The sequence below is a fragment of the Lygodium microphyllum genome, chromosome 5, assembly GCF_053477565.2.
Source record: "Lygodium microphyllum isolate KBCC chromosome 5, Lygodium_microphyllum_v1.1.10, whole genome shotgun sequence".
Taxonomy (NCBI): domain Eukaryota; kingdom Viridiplantae; phylum Streptophyta; class Polypodiopsida; order Schizaeales; family Lygodiaceae; genus Lygodium; species Lygodium microphyllum.
In genome coordinates this window covers 51,145,686-51,173,666 of record NC_141139.1, presented here as the reverse complement: position 1 = coordinate 51,173,666, position 27,981 = coordinate 51,145,686, and positions in this window count along the sequence as shown.

Genomic DNA, 27,981 nt, shown 5'->3' with positions numbered 1-27,981 from the left:
CTCTTGCTTGAGCTGCATTTTCCTGGCTTGCGTATTTGTGCTATACATTTTTGACAAAGTATCCCATGCCTCCTTTGGCGTACTTGCATCCTGAATATGCACAATCATAGAGTCTGAAATGCTGATAGACAGCCAGTATATAACTTTCCTTGCTCTCTCATGCCATGTTTTAAATGCCTGCATTTGCTGTTGATTGGGAACATCAGGAAGAACTGGTTCTTCTTCATTTCCTGCAACAAATTCCCAATATCCTTTTCCCATAAGGAAATTCGTCATTCTAAACTTCCATGCTTGGAAGTTGTTCTTGTCAAGCTTTTCAGTGACAATCTGTGAAAGAGAATCAAATGCCATTACAGAACACTGCAAAAAATTCTGTCACTGCAAAAAACACAGCTTCACCCTCACAAGGGAAAATCTGCAAAACTGGCGAAAGTGGTATTTGACCACACAGTCACTTCCTAGTGACGATTTTGCATCAACAGGCAAGAGGGATGATTCTGTAACTCCCAATGTCTCTGTGCACAAGCGTACGATGCAATTTCTACAGTAACTTTTCACCGACCTGTAGAACAGTGGCTGCATAGCATAAAAATGGGCCTTTTCCTGAGTGCGTGCAGAAAACTTCCGCCTCCAAAACAGGCCCCGAAATGGCCTCAAATAAAAAAAACAAGGTCGCGCAGGGCTAAAGCCCTTGCCCGCAGCATATACTGCCCTCTTGCTTCACCGCGAAGGGCGTCTCAACCTGAGACAATGCACTCCTGCACTTTCCGGCTGTGCTACCTGCAGAGATCTGCTCCCAAAACAGAAAATGAAAGCAACACTGCTCCTCTTACCAGAACACCGCGAGCTTGGCTTGCTTTCTTGAGCTCCTTACCATGAACAAGGCTCTGATACCATGTCAAGATTGTGGGAGAGAAGGAAGAAGTCTCGCTTGAAGCTTTCTTGCTTGCACAATGGGGGAAGACACACAAGGGTGGAGGCTGAAAACAGTTTTCCTCTTCTTAGTTGTGTAAGCCAAAAGAACTCTCATACAAAGAAATAGAAGAACCCTATATACGGGTCTCAAAACCAAACTCAAAATAACTAAGGTGGCATACTAACTAAGCCACGAACTAGAGTAGATAAGGATAGCTGTCATCTAGCTATTATTCATGGGCGGTGTACCAACCGCATCTGCAACTAACACGTGGGTGACATAAATGCACAACGGTCACCCTGGCATATCACGAGTGGAGCTCGATATCTCAACAGGAATGTGTCCAATGTATTGTCTGTGCCATTCCTCCCATTGCCTTGCCCACTTTTTCTTTTTACGGTGTGTTCATCTGATGCCTGGATCCCTCCGAATTAAAATTTCCATCCAATTTTTTATTTGTCACCCCCCATGTATCATGTGCTCTACTGGTTTTCGCCTCAAAACGAGTGCGAGGAGTTCGCCATATCGCCTTTGGCTGCCCCAGGTTCTCCCCCCCCCCTCAATGCAAATTTTCTTACCCCTTGCTTGCGTTGGTGTACAACCTCCCCTTCCTTCTCCCTCCTCCCTCCCCTCCTGCCACTTCTCCTTTCTCCTCCTCCTCCTCCTCCTCCCTCCCCTTTCTTCTCCTTGCTCCCTCCCCTCTTGCTACTTCTCCTTGTCCTCCTCCTCCGTCTCCCCCTCTTTCTCGAGTCTCCCTGCCCTGCCGCGACTGCTTGGCGCCATGCCCTCTTTGCCGACCGTCGTTGCCACCACAGTGCCGTCCCAACCACTGTTGCAACCGCAACAAGACCGTTGTCAACGTCGTCGTAGCCAGCTCCACCTGATCGCCCTCCTTGCCTACAACACTGAGTCCTCCCCCTCCTTCATCGCTTCTCCCCGCCTCCCTCCTTCTCGTCCACCTCCCCTCTGCCTCTTCCCTACATGCCCTACCCCACCCCGCCTACCCCCCTTTTTTACCCCTCGTTCCCACCTATCTCCCTCCACTCACCCAACACACCACCACACATATCCTACCCCGTATCCCCTCCCATAACCCATGTGCCCATGCTCCCTGGCTGCAAGCCCCCTGTCACATGCCGGGTGTGCTAGTTCCACGCAGCCCTCTATGTGTTGGTCATTTTTAATGATGTTCACGCGAGCACATGTTGGACATTTTTTGTGTGTCTAATTGCTACCGTGTTTGCGTGGATGCAAATGATCTCATTCATGCGTATGTGTGTTGTAAGCCCCCATTCATGTCCAAGAACGCACGTCCCGTTTCGCCCATGTCACGGTTCAAGTATCCCATTATCATGATCCTGATTATTTTTAATCCCCCACACTTAAAAAATGAAAAAATAATTAAATAATTGAAAATTGGAAAATTTTATGAAAATTCAATAGAATCTCAAAAAATGAGGAATTAATTTTTAAATTTCCCCAAAAAATCCAAGAAATTTCAAAATTTTCCTTCATGCTTATGTGAACAGCCACAAAGCATAAAGATTTTAAAAAACACATTGGAAAATATTTATTTACATTAAAAACACAACTTATAAAATGAGAAAATGCTTGAAAAGTTTCAAAAAAAATTAAGAAAATGGATTTTTAAATTCATAATAATTGTTTTTCACATTCTTGATGTTTGTATAGTCTTTTGGTTACTCAGACTTATTTATTTATTAAAATAAAAGAGCACAAAAAATAAATAATAAACCTAATGGAAAACAAATCATCAAACAGACCAATCAAAATTCTTGAAGTCCCATTCACATTAAATGTGACATGACATTTAAAAACCAAATTTTGAACATAGCCCAATAAATAATTCTCAAAATTCTAAGGATTCAAACACCAAACAAACTAAAAATAAAAATAGAAAAATAAAAAGGTAAAATAAAAAAGAAAATAAAAAGAAGAGAAAACACGAAAAAATATCCAACACATGATCACCCAAGTGACAAACCCTTCCTTGTCTCCCTTCTTTTTATTTATTTATAACCATGATATTAGTATTGATTTTTTGAACCTTAAAAGAGGCCAATTGTTACCTAGTCGACCTGTTGTTTTCGTATGTGGATTTTTCTTTTCTACGGCTTGTTTAGATGTGGGATTTTGCACATCAAACCTTGTGGGTGTTCACACACCGCCATGTTTCTTTTCTTTTTCTCTCTTTCATATGCATCCTAATACATATATAATTGTAACTAAAGGTCAACCAACCGTTGCACCCACCAAACAAATAGAAGACACCTCAAATTTTTAATTAAAAAGAACCAACCATTAATCTATAAAAGGAACCCTGTCATTACACGTGCACCTAGCACCATAACCCATTTAATTTTGTAAATTAAAATCCATCCACAATGCATGCGCACACATGCTATACACACATTGAATTTATAAATCATAATGAACCCTCCTCTATGTTAGATATGCTCAATGCCCCACCCTCATATGGTGCCACCAATGATCCATGGTGCTCAAAGTTGTAAGGCCCCCATTATGAGGAGAAGCCAAATGTGAGCCCGGTGAGTCCTGACTTGTATATTAGATGAGGTCTATGTGATCCGATGGCAACAAGGTGACCATTGTGGGTCTAATCTTTGGGTTGGATTGAGTAGCTAAGCTGGTAGCAACTCGAGGCACATTGCTTGAGTTGCGGGGTAAGGGAGTTAAAAGGGGTCCCTATTTTGGGGTCTAGGGGCAGCGCCCTTGGCCCGATGGTAAAGGGAATATTCCTTGGAATATACCTTGGCCGACTAGTGGAGGCTCATATGGTAGGTCGGTCATGCCGACCTAACTGACTTCATGGGCTATAAAAGCTAAACTCCTTCACAGCCATCGATCATCTATCTTTCACCCAGCTAGAGTTGTTCCAGCTAGCCTTAAGTTCTTCAACTATCTTCTATCTAGATTGCCATGTAAGCTTCACTATGAAAGCACACGGGTGGATAGAGCCATCTCTGTATTAGTTGTTTTGAGCTAATGAAATTTTCTAATTATCCTCTTATCTATTGTGTACTCTCTATCTCTATCTCTTTCTTAGATTCTATCCGTTGCGCCGTGTAATTTTTACATGGTATCAGAGCCCAGGGGGCTCTAGGGATCGAAGAGTGCACAAGAGGCAAAGGCTTCAACATAAAAGAGGAATAATCACTTCTTCTAGAAGCAGTTCTGGTGCATCAAGAAACGGTGCAGGAGGTGGTACTGCTGTACCAGCTATTCAAACACTGAGGATTCGTCCACCAACCTTCAGCGAAGGAAAGTTAGATGGTAGAAACTATACCTTGTGAAAGTTCAAAATTACAACTATCCTTGATTCTTATGAGCTTTTGGAGATTGTGCTGAGGACTGATGTAGAACCATAGCCTACCCTTGACCCATCAAATCCTAGTGTGATGATTTCTCCAAATGCAAATCTTCTACGAGCTTGGAAACGAAGGAATGCAGATGCATTGTGTGCCTTAGTTACAAGCAGTTCTGACAGTGTTCTGACTTTGATTTAGCATACAACCAAAGCATCAGAGGCTTGGAATGTACTGAGGAGTCAGTATGAAACACAAAACCAAATAAGGATTCAAAACTTGGAGAATCAACTAGCAACGTAGAAGTTTGCTAAAGGAGAGACAACTGAAGCATTCATCACTCGGAGGCGTCTTCGGATTTGTCCACAAAAGTTTGATGGACTAGTAATAACTGCCCTTAATACTCAAGTGAGACCTCAAGCTTTGAGTTTTAAGGAGTTTTGTGCATTATTGTTGGAGGAGGAGTTGAGGCTGAAAGCTCGAGAAGGAAGCAAAAATGGAGATGCTGCATTCTCTGCCAATGCAAAAGGCAAAGGTGGCTCCTCCACAAAAAATGATGGTGACAAAAAGAAGAAGGGCAGTAAGAAGAAGTTTTAAGGAGAGTGCTTCTATTGCAAGAAGAAAGGACATGCAATGGCAAATTGTCGTGTCAAGAAGGCATATGAAAAGAATGGTACCCTTAAAAGTAAAGGGAGATAGCCAATACGACTGAAGCAGAGTTGGAGTTATTCTCTCCAACATAAGCATGCCAGTCTCATCCCCTTGACCAAAATCGAGAGATGCTACTGCGCCACAAGCAATACTGCTTAGGCAAAGCCTTAACGCTATGCACCAGCAAATCAGTCACACGGCCATTGGCCAGGACAATCTGAAATAGGAGAAAGATGAGCAGCCAAGGACCTCCTCACCACTCTAGTGACCACTCTTGTGACACTAAGCCTGGGAGATCTGCTTAGGCATCATCTGACCCTATGGCAAGACTTGAAGTAGTGGGTTGAAGGATCACGAGAGCAAGCTGCTGCAAACCTACAAGAACATGATGTAGAGACACAGATACCAAGTTTGACGTTGCACTCAGTGCCTAAGTCCTTGCACCGTAATACTTTTTGGGAAGGTACCAAGATGCATGCGATCTTATCGATCTTAGCCCTAGGCGACACAATGAGGAAAAACACAATATTAGTGAGTTTGGGAATCTCCTAATTCCCATTTTTTGAATACTAAAAATGTGGCACCTAGATAGCATACCCATAAGTTTCTTAAAACCATATGATGTGACCTATCATTGGAAAGCGCAAGAAAAATGGAATCTATTGAGCTATAGAGTGCTCAATTTGGAGTTATAGTGCTCAAGTTATGACAAATCCAAAGATTTGACCACGTGTCCCAAACTTATGGAAAATTTCCATATTCCCAATATAGTGTTGAAAGGGATTGTAGACACAGGGGCGGGAGTTAGTGTACTGAGCCACACAGTGCTTTAGACTTGGGGCAATCCACATGTCGAGACTGCTAGGTTCAATGTCACATTAGCTGATGGAATCAAAGTGAAGCCATTTGGGGTGCTAAAAAACTGGCCAGTGAAAATCGCAGGAGCCCAATTCTCAGTTGACTTTATAGTCATGAAGGGAGTGGACTACGATATCCTATTGGGCTAACCCTGGATGCGCAATGCTAGAGTGATCGAAGATTGGGGGAATGGTCTCATCTTCCTAAGCAATAGAACAGAAGCTGTAAGGGTAGAAATTGACTCCTGGAAGACTACATCAGTCGACCTCGACGCCATTTCTGCGATGCTTAAGGGTGATACTCAAATCAAGAAATCCTACAGGCCCCTAACTAAGTATATCCCATGTCCTGAAGATGAGCGAGATTGGATGCATGTCCTTGCTACCATCGACATGCTGTTCTTGGACAATGAGGAGTATGAATATGCCATTAAAATGATCAGCAAGTCCAAGGGTACACCCTCGGTACCAATCTGCATGATGGCAGGAAATCTTCGCAGAAGACCCAACCTTGTCACTTTCCAAGTGCCAAACAACAAGAGGGAACTCTAGGAGATTTTAGAGTATTTGATCGGCAGGCTACCTAGCAATCCAGCAACAAATTTCAAGCCACTCCAAGATCTCCTAGATGAACTAAGGTGGCAATGGACCAGGGTGCATGACCTAAACCTCATGTACAATTGGGTCCTAGTCCTCGATCAAAGACACAAGACATACCAAGACCTAGGAGACGATGAGTAGTCAGACAAAGATGCTTTCGATGGCAAATACGAAGACTGCCACTTCTTCAGTGACAAGACTGAGGGTGAGATAGATACCATAGAATACGACACTAAAGGACGAGAGATAGAAAAAATACGAGAAGAGTCCAAGCCACAGAGAAAAAACACCTTTAGGATAGAGTGAGGGGTCATGCATGTGGACTGTGACCATGCTTGGTTGGAACATATAGGAGCCATATACTTTGAACAAGCAGGCCTAACCCAACCAGGTACCACGCCAGTGCTTAGAATAGAGTCACCCTCTGAGCTGCGACCACCGAGAGAGACTACCTCTTTTAGCAAAGATGGAGAGTTTGATTCTGAGTCGAAAGTGAGTTTGGAGAGCGACCTAGAAATTCCTAGGCCTTCCAAGACTAGACATACCAATGGGGACCTACCCATCCACCTAAGGCGTATAAAGTTAAAGGAAGAAAGGGCAAAACATTCTAAGGACGCATGAGTAGACGAACAACGAAAACCATAGGACCTCCCTAAGAGATTTATGGAGTTCAAGAAGGGTGATGGGGTAGTGATCCTACTTGGTGCCAAATGTTAAGGGCAAGCAAGTGAACCCATCGAGGGACCTGCCAAAGTCAAGGAGATGAACCTAGCCTAGGAAGGGGAGACACCCCGACTTGTCTTTATTGCCAATGACTTGACAGAGGAAGAGGAGACAAGTCTCGTTGATCTCTTGCGAGAGTATATAGACATATTCTGGTCCTTAGAAGAGCTTAAGGGGGTAGATCCAAGTGTAGTGACTCATAACATACCCATGACACCAGACGCAATGCTGGTCAAGCAACGACCATACCCTATGAATCCAAAACATGCTCATGTGGTCAAGGAAGACATTGACAAGCTGATGAGAGCAAGATTGATCTATGAAATTGAGCACACATACTGGATGTCACCCATAGTCATTGTAATGAAGAAAAACGGAAAGATTAGAGTGTGCATCAATTACAAGAAGGTGAACACTGCACTAAGAGGGACAACTACCCATTGCCATACACCAAGCACATGCTCAAGAGAGTGGCGGGAAATGAGGCCTATAGTTTTCTAGACGGCTTCTCTAGATACAATCAGGTGTAGGTGCATCTTGACGATAGGGATAAGACTGCATTTGCCACTGAGTGGGGTGTCTTTGCATACATAGTCATGCCCTTTGGGTTGACTAATGCTCCAACCACCTTTCAACACCTTATGTGCACTATATTTGAAGACGCTCACAAAAGAGTTAGAAGTCTTCATAGACAACTTGTGTGTTCACTTGACCTGGAGAGAACACTTAGACAAACTCCGAGAAGTCTTTGAACAGTGTCACCTATATCTTCTCTCTCTAAATCTCTTAAAGTGCCAGTTCCGAGTAAAGCACGGATGCATCCTAGGGCACGTGGTGTCAAAGAATGGCATTGTCACCAGACTTTTCGAAAGTCAGGGTCATTGTTGATCTTCCACCCCCAACCAACTATAAGGAAGTTCAATGCTTCTCAGGACATACAGGGTATCGGCAGTTTGTGATGAATTATGCATTGATTGCTAGACCTCTATACAAAGTGTTGATTATATTCGAATGGACTGAAGAATGCCAACGCGCGTATGAGGAATTGAAAAAGGCTCTAACCACAGCACCGATTCTACGAGCCCTGGATTGGACCATTACCTTTCACGTGGATATTGATGCTTTGAAATTCATTGTGGGGGAAATGTTGTGCCAACCTAGCAAACACAATCTCGACTATCCAGTGAGCTTTGCTAGCAGACAACTCACTGAGACTGAGATGAACTACTCGATGATAGAAAGAGAAGGTATGTTGGCCATGGTATTTGCCATGAAGAAATTTTGGCATTATTTATTAGCCATGCCTTTCACTTTCTTTGTGGACCATCAAGCCTTGCTATATTTAGTAAACAAACCTTGTGCTAAATGACGCATAGATCGATGGCTCCTTCTGCTTTTAGAATTCGACTTCTCCATGGTTGTACGAAAAGGAAAGTAGCACTACATGGCCAACCACATGTCACATATCCCCATGAGAGAGGCCGCTGGACAAGGCATCACCGATGAGTTGCCCGACATGTATTTGTTTAGCCTATCCAGCGAGAGAGATTTATTTCGAGCCGACTTGATGCCATATTGGGCAGATACCATAGTCCAAGTGCTTGAGCATGAACTATCTGAAGGACCGATAGAAAAAGCCCAACTTAGGTAACTTATCCTCAAGATCCAACCCTATCAATTGATAGCAAGTCAGCTATATAGGCTAGGGCAAGACTAATTTTTGCGTAGATGCATGTGCAATCATGAGATGCACGATACGCTCTTAGAGGCGCACACTCGGGGGGTCACTCATAAATATATGTATATATAACGTGAGTTCAAAATAAGGGATTTTTAAAACACCATTTTTATACGTTTTTTACATACAGAAGGGTGTCATATAAAGGGATTGCTTACATATTGAATAGAAAAGGGTTGTATTTTATTCAAGAAAAATTCACAGATTAGGATATTTACAAATAGGCCATGAACACACGTTATATAGAGGATACATATATAGTGAACCCCCTGAGGGTGCACATCGGAATCATTAGAGGACACTTTAGCAGAGATACGATAGTCCGCAAGGTGCTACAGTCTCAACTGTGGTGGCCCACGCTTTTTCGCGATGCGGCACGATTTGTTAAGCACTGTGACGAGTGTCAATGGACAAAGGTCTCGATTCGCAAGGATCAGATGGAGCTAACCCCAATAATTGCACGACAACCCTTCGAAAAATAGGAAATTGACTTCATAGGACCCATTAGTCCTGCGGCACAATACTCGCAAGCCAAGTACATCATTGTAGCCACTAACTATCTAATGAAATGGGCAGAAGCAAGAGCTACGAGAAAGAATGACGCTAGAACAACTGCTAAGTTCCTATCGGAGCAAGTAATCTCACAATTTGGCTGCCCTATCGAACTAATTAGTGATCACGGTACACACTTCATTAATGAAGTGATTGCGTATCTTCTATCCACCTTTCTAATTATCCATCGAAAATCATTGCCACGCTACCCTCAGGCAAACGGCCAGGTGGATCCATAAATAAAATTCTAGTAGACATTCTGACCAATGTAGACTCTGCTTCGCGCAATGATTAGGATAACAAGTTGATGGAAGTCTTGTGGGCTTACTACACAACCTATAAAACGACTGTAGGCCAGACGCCTTTTAGGTTTGACCTATGGAACCGGAGCAATTCTACCTATAAAGTTCTTCATTCCTAGCCTAAGGATCACACTTCACGAATGATGGAAAGGGAAGGGAGGCATGTACGGAACATCTAGTTGAACTTGAGCACCTCTCAAAAACTCAATTTTTAGCTACCCATGTGCTCATATGTGAGAAAGCACAATGCAAAAGCTGGTTTGACAGGCATGTCAAACAGCATGACTTTGAACAGGGAGACTTAGTGCTCTTGTACTCCGTTAAGGGGCATAAATAGAAAATGAAGTTTAAAGGTCTAGGGCCTTTCAAGATTCATGCCATCAACCGAATTGGTAATGTCAAACTCAAGACTCTGGAAGGCGAGCGCATAGGCTTCTTCAATGGCACTCACATCAAGAAGTACTACCCTTCCATGCATCCTCTACATAAACCACCAATGTTAGAACTCCCTATCAAGGTACGAGTAGCCGCAATCACGAAGATTGACGATGAAAATGAGGAAATCGTAGAACTTGCTTACCTCTACATCATGGTCATTGCCAAGTAGACATGCACTTTCAACTCCTTGATCGGTGAGGGAGTAGACTTCAATGTCTTAACCCATGATCATTGGACCCACATTGGCAAACCATAATTGCATCCCACTATCGCCAAACTAAGCCCATATGGAGGCCGATCATACGCACTCCTTGGGAAGTGCAGGGCTGCAATTTCTATCAAGTCTGAGAGCATACCAATGATCTTTTATGTGTTGCCAAACACTAAAGATGCAGGCACAAAGTCACTACTAGGTCAAACCTTTAAAAAGCAAGCTCACTGCAATGTCAATTATGAGTCACAGCATATCCACCTAGCCATTGGCAATGTCTGCATAGTAGCAGCCTTCAGCAAGGGTTGCTTGACTCCTACAAGATCTGCAAAGCCACCGGTAGAAACACCTATAGAGCCAAGTCTAAGGAGGGGGGTTGTGACTTGTTACAACATGCCAAGCCTCTATTCCAGCAACCTGCTAAGGCCAGAGCCAATGCCCATGAACCCCAATTTAGATGGGTACCTAAACATCAGAGCGTGCCACCGAGGAGCAATTGGCCACACCTTTGCAAGGCTAAGAACACAACCTCAAAACCTAGGAGGCCAAGAAAAAGCTACAGACAATGATGTACGGTCAACAAGCCACGATGGGTTCCTAGGACCCTATTGCAAGTGCAAGGCTATTATGAGGGTAATGCCTAGATATGGATCCCTAAGGCTAAAATAGCAAAAGACACTGATCAGATGCCACCCTCACACTTAACCATACCCAACCATACAATGTGTCAAGGCCTAAAGCTGCATAAGCCTTGAGGCACCAAGCCCATCGACTCACAACTGATTATGCCCATGAAGACCGACCAAGTCTATCGGCCCAAATCTTAGCCTGCTACTCCCAAACCAGTACCACGTAACTCTACCAAGACTCAAGAAGCCACATTCGCAAGTATCAGTGCCCCATTAGTAGTCTGATTCCCATTGTGCAAGGGACCCAATTGCAATCTCAAGAATAATCAAAATAGCAACCATCTACTACCAAGCTCTCTAGTTCTGTCAAACCCCAACCCTGCAGGCCTTAGACCCTCCTATGAACGGAAATCATTCTTGACACTGGCCATAGATCTAGTCGAAGACACAGGGGATGACCTGATTGCTTGCCTTAGATACTTAGATGCCACATTCATGTCGCTGGCTCTGAGCTATGACCACTGGGACTTGGATCTATTGCAAGAGCCCTTAGCAATCGAAGTTTGTACAATGCCTTGTTTATGGGACACATTTGAATTTGCATTCGCCAAAGCACCCCACTCAGCCTACAAAGTTTCTCAGCAGTGAGATATCTAGAGAGCAAGCCATCAAATAGCATCTCATTACATTATACGGTAAGTGAGCTACTTCTACTATCACTCACCAAGAAATCGAGGAGTTGAAATAGCTTGCTGAAACCGAATCCCCATTCTTATGGAACTAATACACTCTTCAATTGCAATGAGAACTCGAAGGATGCCAAATAATGACCAACGATGAGCAATGACACACAATCAAGATATTGGAGTATGACCCAACTTATGCCGCTCCAACCTCGTATAGGGTGTTAACAACTATTTGTGGCCGACCCATGGAAGAGCACATCAAAGGACACCCTTACCTTGATCGCCTCCTGACTAAGGAAGAGTTACATATTGCTAGTTGTGTCGATTTCGGTGACTTCCTAATGGATGTCCTTACTTACATCACACACATGGGCAGCTGACCCTTTGATCTGGACTGCGAAGCTGAGTTGGCGTACAATCCAGACTTCTATGCTTGGCTCATGCGAAGGTAAACACTCAACCCATACGTTGAATGCCCTTGGCCTGCTAACCTTCAATCCTAGGAAGGATTCTTCTCAAATTTGGAAGGGGAGGGGGTAAGGTGAGTCAAATCAAAACCAACCAAAATCAAGAAAATGCATAAACACATAAGAAAAAACACACCGCCTTGAAAACCTCAGTCTAAATTTAAACGCAAAAAGGAAAGAAACATGTTAACTTGTGATTGAGGAAAAGTGTCACGAAAATTTTGAAATAAAGGATGAAATGTCTGAAAAGAAAGTTTATTTTGGAGCTTAAATGTTTTCATTCAACAAACATGAAGTCTTTCTCTTCAGCAAATAATTGTTTTGAAAGCACTAATGGGAATCATGGTTCATGACAAGAACAAAAGATGTCGTAGCAGGATCATGCTCATTGACTTCCTTTCACAGAGGAGGAGAGGATGCGTTACGCCATCAACGTAGAAAACCGTGCTTATAATCAGCTAAAATTTTGTAGTATCCACCACAACCTCGAGGAGGTGGTAGCCAAGGAGGAGGCTGCAAGGAGAGTGGTGGAACAATGTAAACTCTCGAAGTACCTAGAGAAGTTTGCACATGAGCCTAAACACACAAAGTGTGTGGAATTTCAAAGAACGCACAACCTTGATCAAGAATGTGGAATGGTGACTGGGGGAAGAGGGGAGAATGCTAAACAGGTGCAAGTGCCATTGAACCAGGCCATGGTGGAGAAGACACTGGGGTTGGAACTTAAGGTGGAGAAGAAACATAAGAGAGATGTGTATGCTATGCTAGAGATGAAGAGAGAGGATGTTTTGACAAACGACATCATCAACATACAGAATATCCCCGATGCTGAGGCCCACATGCAGGCAAAATTGGTGCACTCACTCTTCTCCAGCCAGCGCTATAACTCCCTCATGCAAAGAATCAGTGTGCTTGTGTTGGAGAATGTGGCAGCCCACACCTTGGATGAGGTAGACTGGAACAGCTACATGCACAAGACTATAGACCAAGCAACCAAAGCACTAGTCCTGGGCAGTAGACCAGTAGGCGGAGAGTCCCTAGTCTCTAAAAGTACTGAGAGAAAGAAACCTTCCTCAAAAGCCTCTTTCATCAGATATGGAAGTGTGCTGACAGCCATCATCCTGGAGGCTGTAAAAGAAGCTCAACAAGGAGAAGAAGGAGAGGATGAGACTCCAGATAAGTCCTCGATCCACTAGGAGAAAGAGCCATCAAGTGACATGATAGAAATTGAGATAGAGGAGGAGGATCAAGAGGCTCAATCTAGAAGGAAAAAAGCAAAGAAGCCCACTAAAAAGATGGCTTAGAAGAAGAAACAGGATGAGGGCAGGAAGAAGGAAAAAGAAGATCTAGAGAGAGCCAAAAGGGAATCCCTAAGATAGGCTGAAGAGAGGGAGAAGAAGAAAAAGCAAGAAGCAAAGGAGTTGAAAGAGGAAGCCAGAAAAGCCAATAAGGAATTGAAAAAAGAGGTTGAAGAGAGGAAGAAGAAAGAGAAGGAAGAAGCTAAAAAGTTAGCAAAAGAATCAAGGAAAATAGAGAAAGAGAGAGAGAGAAGAGCTATGGAAAAGGAGGTGGAGTTGAGGAGAAAGAATGAGGAAGACATGGCCGAAGCAACTCATCGGTCCATAGAACAACAAAGCCAACTCGATGACCTAGGGGCTTTAAGTCTGCCCAGGGATGAGGGACCTGGCTCAAGCACTCATGTACCCGAAGTCATACCTCCTGTGGTCATCAAAGGCAAGGGCAAGGCTCCCATCCATCCCATCTCGCCCCTCTTGGTGCCCACTAGTGAAGCAACCACTCTCACTCCCATCCATCCCATCTCGCCCCTCTTGGTGCCCACCAGTGAAGCAACCACTCTCACTCCAAGCATCCTGGCCAGTGCCGATGTAAACAATTTTGTGGCTTGGATGCAGTATTTCATTAATAAGGAATTGGCCCAAGGAAAAGAGTGTGGAGACTATGGCCACTACGCAGAAAAGACCCGGTCAACAGATGCCGAGTCTAGGCAAGATTTGAAATGCCAAAAGGTAGAAGCTTTGACCACTCCAATCCCTACTACTATGATGCAACCAACAAACTATGATGAATATGTTGTTGAATTGCTCTCTCAACTAGAGAAGGAAAAGGAGAAAACAAAGATAGTGGTGTCTGAGTTGGAAGCAGAAAAGGAGCCGATGGCAACCTTCCAGCTTGAAAAGACAAGGCAAATAGCTATGCAACAAAAGGAGATCTTTGATCTAAAACAGGAACTAAAGGCCAAAGATGATAAGGAGGAAAGCTGACGGCAATGGCTCGAAGATGAAAATCAAGAGCTAGTGAAAATGCAGAGAGAATATAAACTTTTAATCATGCAACATGAGGATTTGACAGAAACAAATCGGATTGAACGAGGCATGGAAGAGTTTGCCGCAAGGGAAGAAGAAAGGAAGCAAGAAGAGGAGCAACACCATAGAGATATGGAAACCATGACCAAAAAGTTGAGCCTTGAAAGAAAAGAGCATGAGAGAATGAGCATGGAATTGGAAGACTAGGAGTAGAGACTCATGGCCCTAGTACAAAGACAAGGAGAAAGTATGGAGGAGATGAAAAAGAGAGCCAAAGAGCGGGCAAGCCAAAATGAACAAAGAGTGAAGACTTGACGCATTGCCTGGCTCTCATGGAAAAAGAGAAAGTCCTAGCAGAAAGCAGAGTAGAGGCAACCCAAGTGGGCTTCAATACTCAACAACAAGCTTTCCTAAATACTCTGATGGATGCCACTCACACAGAGGAAGGGGAGTCCCTTGAGGTGGTAAAGAAGAAGCTGAGCATAGCACACAGAGCTTTGTAAGTAGGGCTACACATGCCACCACAACCCGTTGCATGAAAAATGCAAGTAACTGTTGGCTGGCTTAACCCCCCAGGAGATTGATGCACTAGGGTTTGTAGATGAGGTACAGTAAGAAGATTGCCAAAGGGGTAAAGCTAAAATGCAATTTGACATGGGCAGATTTGAAGAAGAAGTGATCCCACAACCCCCTTCACCCCACTCTAAAGAACATCAGCAATAAACAAACACATCTGTTCCTAACCCCCTAGCCCTTTTCAAATCCCCACTTCACACTTAGGGCACCTCAAGGGCAGGATATACCTAGGGAGGTGACAGTCACCTATGGTTAGACCTGTCACCCTAAGCTACACACACCGCACCTCCCTTCGCATGAATGGGGTCCTCAAGTATGGGACATCACCCAAATTGCCTATGGTTAGTAGACCCAGCTCCCTGTTCCACCAACATGAGCACAGAGCATTGCACAGTGAGGCAGACATTCCCCTTAGGTAGAGCACTTTCTCCTTTTAGGTACAACAAGATGCTGCAAACTAGCAACTTCAAAGGCCCCTATCATCCACTCGACATACCTTGGGTTCTCCATCCAAATCATTACCAAATCTTCCCAATTAACAGAGTCCACATGTGGCCCTATCATCACCCCACTAGCCACTTGCCTAGAGCCCACCCTTCCACAACAAAGAGCTCGAAGTGCCATGGGACTAGCACCCATCTTGAAGGGGGGTAATGTTAACCTCAATTCGAGATGGCAAATATATGAAGCAAAGGGGGAAATAGGAAAAAGGACCTTGCCACAATGGCTGGTCATGTAAAAAGGGATGGGTGCCTATGGGATTTTAGGGCTCGTATATAAAGTTCAAAAAGTGAATGGAAGCTCATTCTTTGGTGTGTGGCTAACAAGATTCCTCTCTTCTTCTCTTCTTCTCTTCACCTTTCTTGTGTGTATGCTCTTGAGAGAGGGAGTGTGAGAGTGTGAGGAAGTGAGTGTGTGGGAGTGAGGATCAAGAGGGTGAAGCTCTTCACCATCTCCTCGACTCTTCTTCTCTTCTCTTCTCTTCTCTTCTCTTCTCTTCTTTTCTCTTTTCTCGAGCGCGCACACGGCTATGGTGGATGGAGCTCGATGGAGGAGGCTTGAGGATACTTGAGCTAGCATCTAGGATCGTGGAGCTACCAGTGTGTGCGAGGGAGGAGGCAACTCATTTTAGTATCAAGGTAAGCTCACTACACTCGTAGGTTCGAAGGCGTGTTGGCTAGGTGAGAGAGAGTCATTAGAGCTCCCTTAAAATGCTTGAAATAATAAGTGGTCCGTGGGTCTTGGCAGTTGAGCGTGAGCACTCTCCATATATTTTTATTTTTTTTAATGTGATCATTGTACAGATGTTGAACATGTTTGTTTAGTCCATGAAAGGAACTTAAACAAAAAAAAGAGTGAGCTACTTGACTTAGTACATTGTGACATATGTGGGTCTATGCCTAAAGGTCTTTAGGGAGGAGGGCATCCTATTCTATTATGTTTATTGATGATGCAATTAGGAAAGTGTGAGATTTTCCTTTGGTTGGGAAAGATTATGTCTTACTTCCAAAAAAATTTGGTACTTTGTAGAAAATTAGTTTGGAAAGAGACTAAAGTGTCTTAAGACTAATAATAGTGGAGAGTATATCTCTCATGAATTCAAAGTTTCTGTGAAGTGTGTGGCATCAAGAGGGAGCTCATTGCACCGAGTAATCCTACACAAAATGATGTGGAAAAATGCATGAACATGACCATTAATTAAAGGGTGCTTGCTAGTCTTACTCAAGGATTTGATGCTAAAGCTATTGTGACAATTGTATATTTGATAAAAAAGTAGCCAAATACTACATTAGATGGTTGCATTTTTTAGGAGACTTAGATAGGCAAGGAAACTTTATATGATCATTTAAGAGTTTTTTGGTTGTGAAGCTTATGTGCATTTGCCAAAGTATCAGCGTGTAATTTGGAGCCAAAACCCCTATTATATGGTTGCAAAGGGAACACACTAGTACACCATGTGCAGAGAAAGAACTCAAGTGGTTCTTCTACTAATGAGCAAGACGTGGACATATTTGTAGATCAACAAGTTGAGAGCCCTATGATGCCTCATGAAGGAAGAGTGGAGGCTGAAATTTCCACTCAAAGGCATCCCTTTTTTTTTTTACAAACATCTACTTGTGTCTCTTGTCCCCCTTAGAGATTTTAGCCTAGTGTTGACTATGTGATGCTAATAGATTATGGGGAGGAATATTACTACTACAAAGAGGTCATGACTCATGATGACAAGCTTAAGTTGTGGAGCTAAGCTTAATTTGGAACTAGTTATGCAATCAAAAATTAATTCTATCATGACACATCAAACTTGGGAGTTAGTTCATTTATCAAAGTAGAAGAATGTTTTGCCTTGTAAATGGGTTTACAAATTGAAGGCTACAATTGATCATGCTAAGCCAAAGTACAAAGCATGTTTAGTGGCTAAAGGCTTCAATTAGGAGAAAACTATGGATTTTGATTATATTTTTTCCCTTGTGGTGAAAATAACTACTCTTCACACTATACTTACCTTAGTGGTGGCTAAAGAAAATAGAGACCTTATGCAATTGGATGTAAAGATGGCATTCTTATATGGTGACCTTTATTATGAGATCTACATGTAGCAACTAAAGGGCTTTGTAGAAAATGGCAACTAAAGTGAGGAGATCTACATGTAGCAACTAAAGGGCTTTGTAAAAAATGGTAGAGAAAAGCTTATCTGTGTTATTGTAATTGCTATGAAAATAACATGATGTTTATTAGCTTAAGTGGGAACTAGTTATGCAATCAAAAATGGATTCTATCATGAAGAATCAAACTTGGGACTTAGTTTATTTACCAAAGTATAAGAATGTTTTGCCATTTAAGTGGGTTTACAAATTGAAGCCTACAATTGATAATGCTAAGCCAAAGTACTATCAAGATTCTGGGAGAGAAGAAAGGAGTCTCACTTGTAGCTTTCTTGCTTGCACAATGGGGGAATACACACAAAGGTGGAGGCTGAAAACAGTTTTTCTCTTCTTAGTTGTGTAAGCCAAAAGAACTCACATATAAAGAAATAGAAGAACCCTATATATGGGTCTCAAACCAAACTCAACTAACTAAGGTGGAATACTAACTGAACCAAGAACTAGAGTAGATAAGGATAGCTGTCATCTAGCTATTATTCATGAGCGGTGTACCAACTGCATCTGCAACTAACAAGTCGGTGACATAAATGCACAACGGTCACCCTGGCATATCACGAGTGGAGCTCGATAACTCAACACTCCCCCTCGAGCTCAATCCCAATTCCTGCACACCAAGCAGGTCTTTGAACTTGCGCAGCTTCTCTGTGCCCAATGCCTTCGTGAATATGTCAGCTACCTAATCCTCTGTGCTGACATAAACTAGATCAATAAGACCTAGTAAAACCCTCTCCCGCACATAGTGATAATGCACCTCAATGTGCTTTATTCTAGCATGATATACTGGGTTATTTGCCAAGTGTATACTACTCATGTTGTCAAAATAAATGACAACTGGCCCATCTGTAGGCTCATGCATATCATAAAGTAGCTTATGCAACCAAGCTACCTCACATGCAGCCATTGCTGCACCCATGTACTCAGCCTCTGTACTCGACAAGGCAACTGTAGGCTGTTTCTTGCTGCTCCAAGTGACTACAGCACTTCCAAAAGAGAACACATATCCATTGGTAGATCGTCTATCAGAAATACTACCAGCCCAATCAGCATCAATGTATCCATGCAATTGTATCTGAATCTTAGTCTCATAAAATAGTCCAAACTGCAATGTGGACTTCACATACCTGAGTATGCATCTAGCCGCATCCAAATGCGGTTTCCTTGGAGCCTACATAAACTGACTCACCAATCCAACAGCATAGCTCAAATCTGGCCTAGTAATAGTCATATAAATCAAACTTCCTACTATGCGTCTATACATAGTAGGGTCTTCCAGAAGCTCACCTGCATCTGCGCTCAGCTTCATATTATGCTCCAAATGAACTGAAATAGGCTTATAGCCTGTCATCCCATATTTGGATAGCATGTCCAATCCATACTGCCTCTGCAAGAGCCATATCCCACTTGGTGATCTAATCACCTCAATGCCCAAGAAATAACGCAGCTCTCCCAAATCCTTCATCTCAAACTTCTACTTCAATAGCATTTTCACATGAAGGATATCTTCATCACTATCACCTGTGATAATCAAATCATCAACATAAATGACAAGCACCATAATACATTTCTCTGTTTTTCTCACATAAAGTGAGAAATCTGCCTTGAAAATCTGAAAGCCAATAGTGACAAGATACTGTCCTATCTTGTCAGACCAAGCTCTAGGTGCTTGCTTCAAGCCATACAAGGCTTTCTTCAACCTGCAAACAAACTCAGGATGAATAGCATGCACATAACCTGGTGGCTGCTCCATATAGACCTCTTCTTGCAAATCACCATGCAAGAAGACATTCTTTACATCCATCTGTGCCATAGCAATGACTGCTCTTACGGTTGTCATCCTTGCAACCGGACTAAATGTTTCTTCATAATCAATGCCATATGTTTGTGCATACCCCTTGATTACTAATCTTGCCTTGTATCTGTTCACAGAACCATCTGCATTGTGCTTCACCTTATAAACCCACTTACAACCAATTGCATTCTTATCTTTAGGCAAAGGTACCAATTCCCATGTAGCATTTGCTTCCAAAGAATCCATTTCTTCATCCATGGCTTTCTCCCATTTTTCTTTTCCCATGGCTTGCTCAAAAGAAGTGGGTTCTGGTTCCTGTATCACTTTGACTATATATGCATAGTGAATGGCTGTAAATCCATCATATTTCAACCTATCCACAGGATACCTAGCTCTGGTAGACCTGCGTAAAGTAGGCTCACTTCCAGGTGCTCTCAAAACATCCCTAGTCTTCCTTACTCCAGGTGTAACAATAGAAGGAATACCCAACTCATCATCAATGCTCTGTTCTGGGCCACTGGATTCACCATCCACATAAGAGTGACCTGCATTCACATCAAACATGGGCTGATCTACCTTCTCTTTTCCTTTTCGTGAAACCTGCATACCACTATCTGCATTATTTTGAGGAGATTCTCCTGATCTCAATCTGCCTGTCTATGGCGAAGAATGTGAACCACCACTAGAGGACACTCCAGGTCCACTAATATTTTGTGACTGCTGCTGTGAAATCTGTGCATCATTACCATTTTGTGCATCTACATCATCAATCACATTTACTGGTTTATACCAGCTACTCATCTCATTAAAAACAACATCTTTGCTCACTGTAAACTTACGAGTAGAGGGTTATAGCATCTATATCCTTTCTGCTGTGCAGAGAGTAACTAATAAAGATGCACTTCTTAGCTTTTGGATCCAACTTGGATCTCAACTCATCTGGCACATGAACATAGGCAATGCAACCAAAAATTTTCAAATGAGAAATGTCTGGTTTCCTACCAGTATACCTCTCCTCTGGAGTCATGCCATGTATTGCTGCAGTGGGAGTCCTGTTCATTATGTAGACTGCTATAGCAACTGCTTCAACCCAATAAAAATCTGGCAGGTATTTTTTGTTGAGCGTGGCGCGAGACACCTCTCCAATATGCCTATTTTTGCTTTCTGCAATTCCATTTTGTTGTGGGGTATGATTGCATGAATATTGATGCTTTATGCCATGCTCCTGCAGGAACCTTGCAAACTCATTTGAGAGGTACTCTCCCCCTCCATTTGATCTTAGGCATTTTATTTGCAGGCCTGTTTCTTTTTCAACCATAGCTTTAAGAGTTTTGAAATGCCCAAACACTTCACTTTTCTTTTTCATAAAATACACCCACAGTTTTCTGCTATAGTCATCAATAAAAGTGACAAAATAATGACAGCCTCCAATAGATGCAGCTTTAGTAGTCTACACATCAGAGTGGATTAATTCCAATGGCTTCTTACTCTCTTGAACATGTCTAGGAAATGGTTTCCTTGCTTGTTTTCCAAATTGACAGCTTCACATACCTTATGCATTTCTGCAACCTTGAATTTAGGCAATCCTACAACAATATTTTGGGCCTGCATTGATTTAAGTCACTGTACATTAACATGATCAATGCATTTATGCCAGATATCAATATCTACAACTACACCGGTCCCATCTGCAAACATTGCTGCACTCAATTCAGGCATGTCTACATCCAACGTAAACATTCTGCCCTTCTTCTTTTCTTTTGCTATCAAGCGACCTTTATTTTTCATATCCTCAACAAAGCATCCATGAGGATTAAATTTGACCTGCAAGCCTTGCTCAACCATTTGACCAACAGAAACCAGATTCTTGGTGATATTCGGGACATGAAATACATCTGACATGTATTTCTTTTTCCCATCCTACATAGACAAAGGATTTTTTCCAATCTGCACAATAGGATGTGCAGTATCATCACCAGTCTCCACAAATCCTGGTTTTTCCATTTTCCTTGCATCCTCCATCCATTTTGCATGACCTGTCATGTGGTTTGATGCACCTGAGTCAACATACCATACATCGTTGCTTTCTTCTACACTTTTCACAGAATTGTTCATGTGCTGCACCATAAACAAATGCTCATTTCTGTCATCACCGTGTCTACTAGAAGATGCATAATTCCCTTGTTGGAATTTTCCATTCATGATGTCATTATGCTTTTTATAGCAATCTTTAGCCATATGACCCATTTTACCACAGTAGTAGCATTCAACATTGCTGTTTGCATTTTGCCCTCTTTGCCATCCACCACGACCTCTTTGGCTCCCCTTGCCTCTAGAGTTACCACGTCCTCCTCCATAGGACTAGTTTTCTTGAGTTTGTAGTATATTCTGATTTCTACCACGGCCTCCAGATCGGCCTCCTTTACCTTTGCCTCTACCTCTTTTAGCATTTGAGTAGAAGACAGATTCTTTTGAAGTTTCTCCTGAAGAAGATGCACCACCATTTCTCTGCTCCTTAGAAATTAGAAGAGCAATCAACTCCTCAAAATCAGGAAATCTTTCACGGACAGAAATGGATGTTCGGAACTGTGCATAATCCTTTCCTAGACTATTCAAGGTCACGGAAACTAAATCATCATCTTCCACTGGCGACCCAATGGAAGCAAGTGCATCTACAATCTTCTTCACCTTCATGTGGTAGTCATTGATGCTCATACTTTCTCTTTGCACATTGTGCAACTCTTATTGATGCTCATACTTTCTCTTTGCACATTGTGCAACTCTTGCTTGAGCTGCATTTTCTTGGCTTGCGTATTTGTGCTATACATTTTTGACAAAGTATCCCATGCCTCCTTTGGCGTACTTGCATCCTGAATATGCACAATCATAGAGTCTAAAATATTGATAGACAACCAGTACATAACTTTTATGGCTCTCTCATGCCATCCTTTAAATGCTTGCATTTGCTGTTGATTGGGAACATCAGGAAGAACTGGTTCTTCTTCATTTCTTGCAACAAATTCCCAATATCCTTTTTCCATAAGGAAATTCATCATTCTGAACTTCCATGCTTGGAAGTTGTTCTTGTCAAGCTTTTCAGTGACAATTTGTGAAAGAGAATCAGGCGCCATTATAGAACACTGCAAAAAATTCTGTCATTGCAAAGAACACAACTTCAGCCTCACAAGGGCAAATCTGCAAAACTGACGAAAGTGGTATTTGACCACACAGTCACTTCCTAGTGACGATTTTGCATCAACAGGCAACAAGGATGATTCTGTAACTCCCAATGTCTCTGCGCACAGGCATATGATGCAATTTCTACGATAACTTTTCACCGACCTATAAAATAGTGGTCGCACAGCATAAAACAAGGCCTTTTCCTGAGTGCGTGCAGAAAACTTCCGCCTCCAAAACAGGCCCCGAAATGGCCTCAAATAAAAAAAACATAGCAACCTAAAGCCCTCGTCTTGCAGCATATACTGCCCTCTTGCTACACTGCGAAGGGCGTCTCAATCTGAGACAATGCACTCTTGCACTTTCCGGCTGTGCTACCTGCAGAGACTTGCTCCCAAAACAGAAAAATGAAAGCAACACTGGTCCTCTTACCAGAACACCGCGAATTTGGTTTGCTTTCTTGAGCTCCTTACCACGAACAAGGCTCTGATACCATGTCAAGATTCTGGGAGAGAAGGAAGGAGTCTCACTTGTAGCTTTCTTGCTTGCACAATGGGGGAATACACACAAAGGTGGAGGCTGAAAACAATTTTTCTCTTCTTAGTTGTGTAAGCCAAAAGAACTCACATACAAAGAAATAGAAGAACCCTATATATGGGTCTCAAACCAAACTCAACTAACTAAGGTGGCATACTAATTGAACCATGAACTAGAGTAGATAAGGATAGCTGTCATCTAGCTATTATTCATGGGCGGTGTACCAACCGCATCTGCAACTAACAAGTCGGTGACATAAATGCACAATGGTCACCCTGGCATATCACGAGTGGAGCTCGATATCTCAACAAGTACAAGGCTGTTTAGTAGCCAAAGGCTTCAAGTTAGAGAAAGGTGTGGATTTTGATGAGATATGTTCACTTGTGGTGAAAATGACCACTCTTCACACTGTGATTACCTAGTGCTAAAGAAGATATGGAACTTATGCAATTGGATGTAAACATAACATTCTTCTAGCTGTGGCAGTTGCTATGAAAATAAGATGATTTTTATTTATTTATTCTTGTGGATTTTCATTTTTCTATTTACTACATGATAGTAAGCATGGATTGCTTCAATAAAAATATGCAAAATGGGAGAAATGCACACTTGGAAACATTTTGCAAGTAATCTCCTATTTATGGAAAATTACTTAATTAGAGAAATATGTACATGGATATTTTTTTAAAACTCATGGTGCACTTAAAAGTAGGCATTTTTGGTTTGTTGCATATGGGCAATGAATAAGGAGACCATCGAGCACTTTTTTGCATCTTACACATAAGTTCAAAGATTTTGGAAGCCTATCATGATGGATTTTTTATTTATCTAGAGAATCATTGTGACTATATTGGTTTATTGCCATGTCTAAGACATGCTTTCTTACCATATATGTAAAAACAAGCTTTGAGATAAGATGGCAATATAAGAGAAACATGAGCTCCCATGAATAAGCTCATGATGAAAGGTGACCATGAAAATCGCATAGCTAATTAAGCTAGAGATGCATCACAACAACATGTTTATTACCATGTTTGAGACATACTTTCCTACCATATATATAGAAAGCAAGCTTTGAAATAAGATTCCAATAGAAGAAAAAGATGAACTTACAAGAATGAGATGATGATTAAACATGACTATGAAAAACACATAATAATGATTACACTAAGATGCATAGAACTACACTAATATACTCTATTGCCTCTTTGCAAATGAAAGTCTTGGTGATTAGAACACTAGGGAAAGCATGAGGATTGAATGCTATAAGTCTAAAATACATGAAAATTGCACAAAGTTAAAACTATATAAAGAATTCGATTGTATTTATAAGGAGTATATAATTATAAATGACATCTCAAACCCATTACTTTATGTCAAAGGCATATGAAAATTTGGGGATGATAAACATAGTTTAAAAGACTTCCCCATCAAAAGCTCTAGTTAAAAGGTGAATAAAATAAGAAGGGCACACATATAGACCATAAAGCTATCAATGTCTATTATTTGGTAATACACATAGAACTTATATATGCAAAGAACTAACAAAGGAGTGCACTATAAATAAGGCATTTCCTTTACGTGGTTGCCTTCATTTGAGAAGACGCATACCTTGAGAAAAGTGTTTTCAATCTTGGAACTAAGAGCTTTCACATTCTACCTCTTCCTTGATCTCACTTGAGGTATATGTTTCCTATTTGCCTTTGTCACACTACAAGGAGCCACTACTGAACCTTTGTTAGGTACCTTCTTTGAAACAAGTGCACAAGTTGCATATATATCATCCAAACTTAAAGTAGCAAGAATCATTCTAACAAGACACAATCTTTTCACACCTTTCCATAAGGATGATATGTACTTCTTGCATCCACATATGAATCGTCCAAACTTTTTACCTGAATTTGTATGTCTGTGCATTGAATTATCATAATTTTGAGAGTGCCTCTTATCACTTTCCTTCTTGAAAAACATACTTAGAATATGTTCCTTTTACCACAAAAAAAGTATACAATCCTTCAAACCCACAAATTATTACCTTTGAAAATATGGAAGCTACAGAAACCTTGAAAACACATTCTGGATGTCAATAATCTAATGAATGCAAGTGTAGGTAGGGCACACAATCCCATAAACTTTATTATTCACATTGGTCACCGTAGTCATCAAACAAAAGCAACACACCATGTCATAAGGTGGAAAATCTTGCATATGACTTTGGCTAGCCATTTGTGGGACATTTGGAAGGTGGTTGAGTCAATGTGGTCATGACCACCTTCATTTGACACAAGGTTTCAACAAGCTCTCATATACCTTGTGTCTACTGAGATCAAGTTGTCAATTTTTGGACACCAAGCTAGATTATTTATAGCCTCCATGGTGGTACTAAAGTAGTTCTTTAACAACTAATTGACAGAAAGCTATATCAAAGCAACAACAATTATTTATTATGAAACTCTTAACCTAGCCATTTAGTTCATTTTTAGGTTGAAGAAATGAAAGTAACGTTGAAGGCTTTGAAATATGTTACTTCTAGCTTCTATCAACCACTAGTGATACTTTATTGGGAGGTGGGCTTGGAGGGATCACACAACATTTGATAGTCACTTGATTTGACTATAGGGTATCCATTTTCTTATGAAGCCTTTTAACTTGTCTAGTTAATGGAAAAAATTTGTTATACAATAGTATAGAATGGGTTTCTATAAATTACCTAAGGGTAGAATAAGATTCCATCAATCATTTAGGTTAACCTAGCTTGGCATATACTCATCCAAATGACTCTTAAGTCCATCAAGAAGGAAAATGTATTTCACACATACATAACCAAAAAGGTAAAAGCAAGTTAAAAGGTCGCCATGTAGTAGCCAAATGCTTAAGGTCACAATTTAGCATTTGAAAACTTCAAATTTTCATACCTTTGCTTATGGGCACGCTTATCAAGTAGGGTGGAGCTCTTTTTCTATAAATAATATTTTTTTTTCATAATGGAAATACTAACAAATTAGTAACCTATACTAGCTAATGACTAAGAATATAACCCATATCCTAAGAGATTTTGCAAAATAATTGGGATTTAGATATAATTGCATAGTATGTACTAAAGCCATCATTCACACTCGAAATATTGGCTCTTCATGCTACACCAATATTTGTACACACTATACTAGAAGTGAATCAATTTATAAGTTTACGTGGTTATGACTACATTACTCCCCACTCTAAGATGTTGTTACAACCAAGACATTGCCTACATCTACATTTTTAAATTATGATTGAAAAAACAATTATTGGCCACTGCATTAATTAAGTAACTTGGTTAGCTTAGGCATGCTTTATTGGGCCGTTCTTTGTTAGGTTTGAGATAAGTTGAGTGGGCTTTTTTCTGTTGAATGCCCCAAAGTAAAACAAATAAAAAATTGTTTGTAATTAGCATTTTTGTGTATCAACATCATTAGCAAATTATAATTACTCGATTAAATTCAAATTTGCACTCAAAACTTATGAGTGGAACTGGAAAAAAATACATATATTCATTATCTAATTCTTGGATTGAAACCTTCTATTAGTTGTGGATAAGTAATGTCTGACTCATGCTAGCTTACTAGAGAGCTTGGATAACAATGTTGTTGTAAGATGAAAGTTCTCTAGTCCACACATCAAAGTGCATATCAGAGAATCAAAGTATATGTACTTTATGCATGTCACATAAACATCACATCACCCTCAAAAAATGCGTACTACATAAGAGGATAAAAAGAATTTTCTTCAAAGCACCTTAAAGATTTGAAGTATATCAAACCCACCTACTATAAGGAAATATGTCTTGCAAAGAAAATTAAGCAATCACTAAGAGTTCTTTAGAACCATAGTAAATCAATGCATCTACTCTTGTGATTTATGATTTGAATGCATGTCAATTTCCCATAACCAATGCTTAATTAAGTCAATGACATACTACATTTCCAATTATTGAATAGCTAGAATATGTATGCACATTTCAATGTAGTATCAAGCAAGCCTTATAATGAAAGGGATTAAAGTTAAGAAAACTAAGGGGAAAAGGGAGAGAACTTGTATTTTACTACATGGAAAAAAGTCATTGATATGTTAAACACATGCAAAAATCTCACTCTTTCATTTTGATAGTAAAGAAACTTGTGCCATAAGTTATTTATGTGTGCATGTGCACGCATATTTACAAATTTTTTTATCTACGATAAGATCATGACTTGTGTCTAGACATAAACCTCACATCTAATAACGTTCTTAAAGTGGAAGTTTGTGAACCAAAAGCTTCCTTTTCAAAATAATGAGCCTTAGATTTCAAATAAACAATTATCTCAAGGGATTGGTTGGTTGCAACTTAAATGATTAGCTAGAAATATACAAGTAACTTACCATGTTCAATTTTCGCCAATGAGTAACTAAACAACTATATAATGTAACCTAGCTTGCTACAACCGAGGTAACTAAAAGACCTACAGAAATAGTCCAACAATTTTGATAATTTTGGCAAATTATTTAATTCTCATTAGTTGTGATGCAGGCATCTAATATGGCTAGATAGAAATGTTGTGTTGGTGGCCAAAAATTACATGTAAATTAGTTGGCTAACTCACTTGCCAATTTTGCTTCAACAACTAGCCGTCTAATTATTTGGTGTAATAAGTCCAAGTAGAAGACAAGGTAGACATGAAGCTCTTTGTTAAAATGACTAAAGACCACATGAGGAAGGGAGGTTGAGTAGCTAGTGAGCTCCATGTGTTCTCAATGGGAACTACCTATCTGTTAAGCCGAG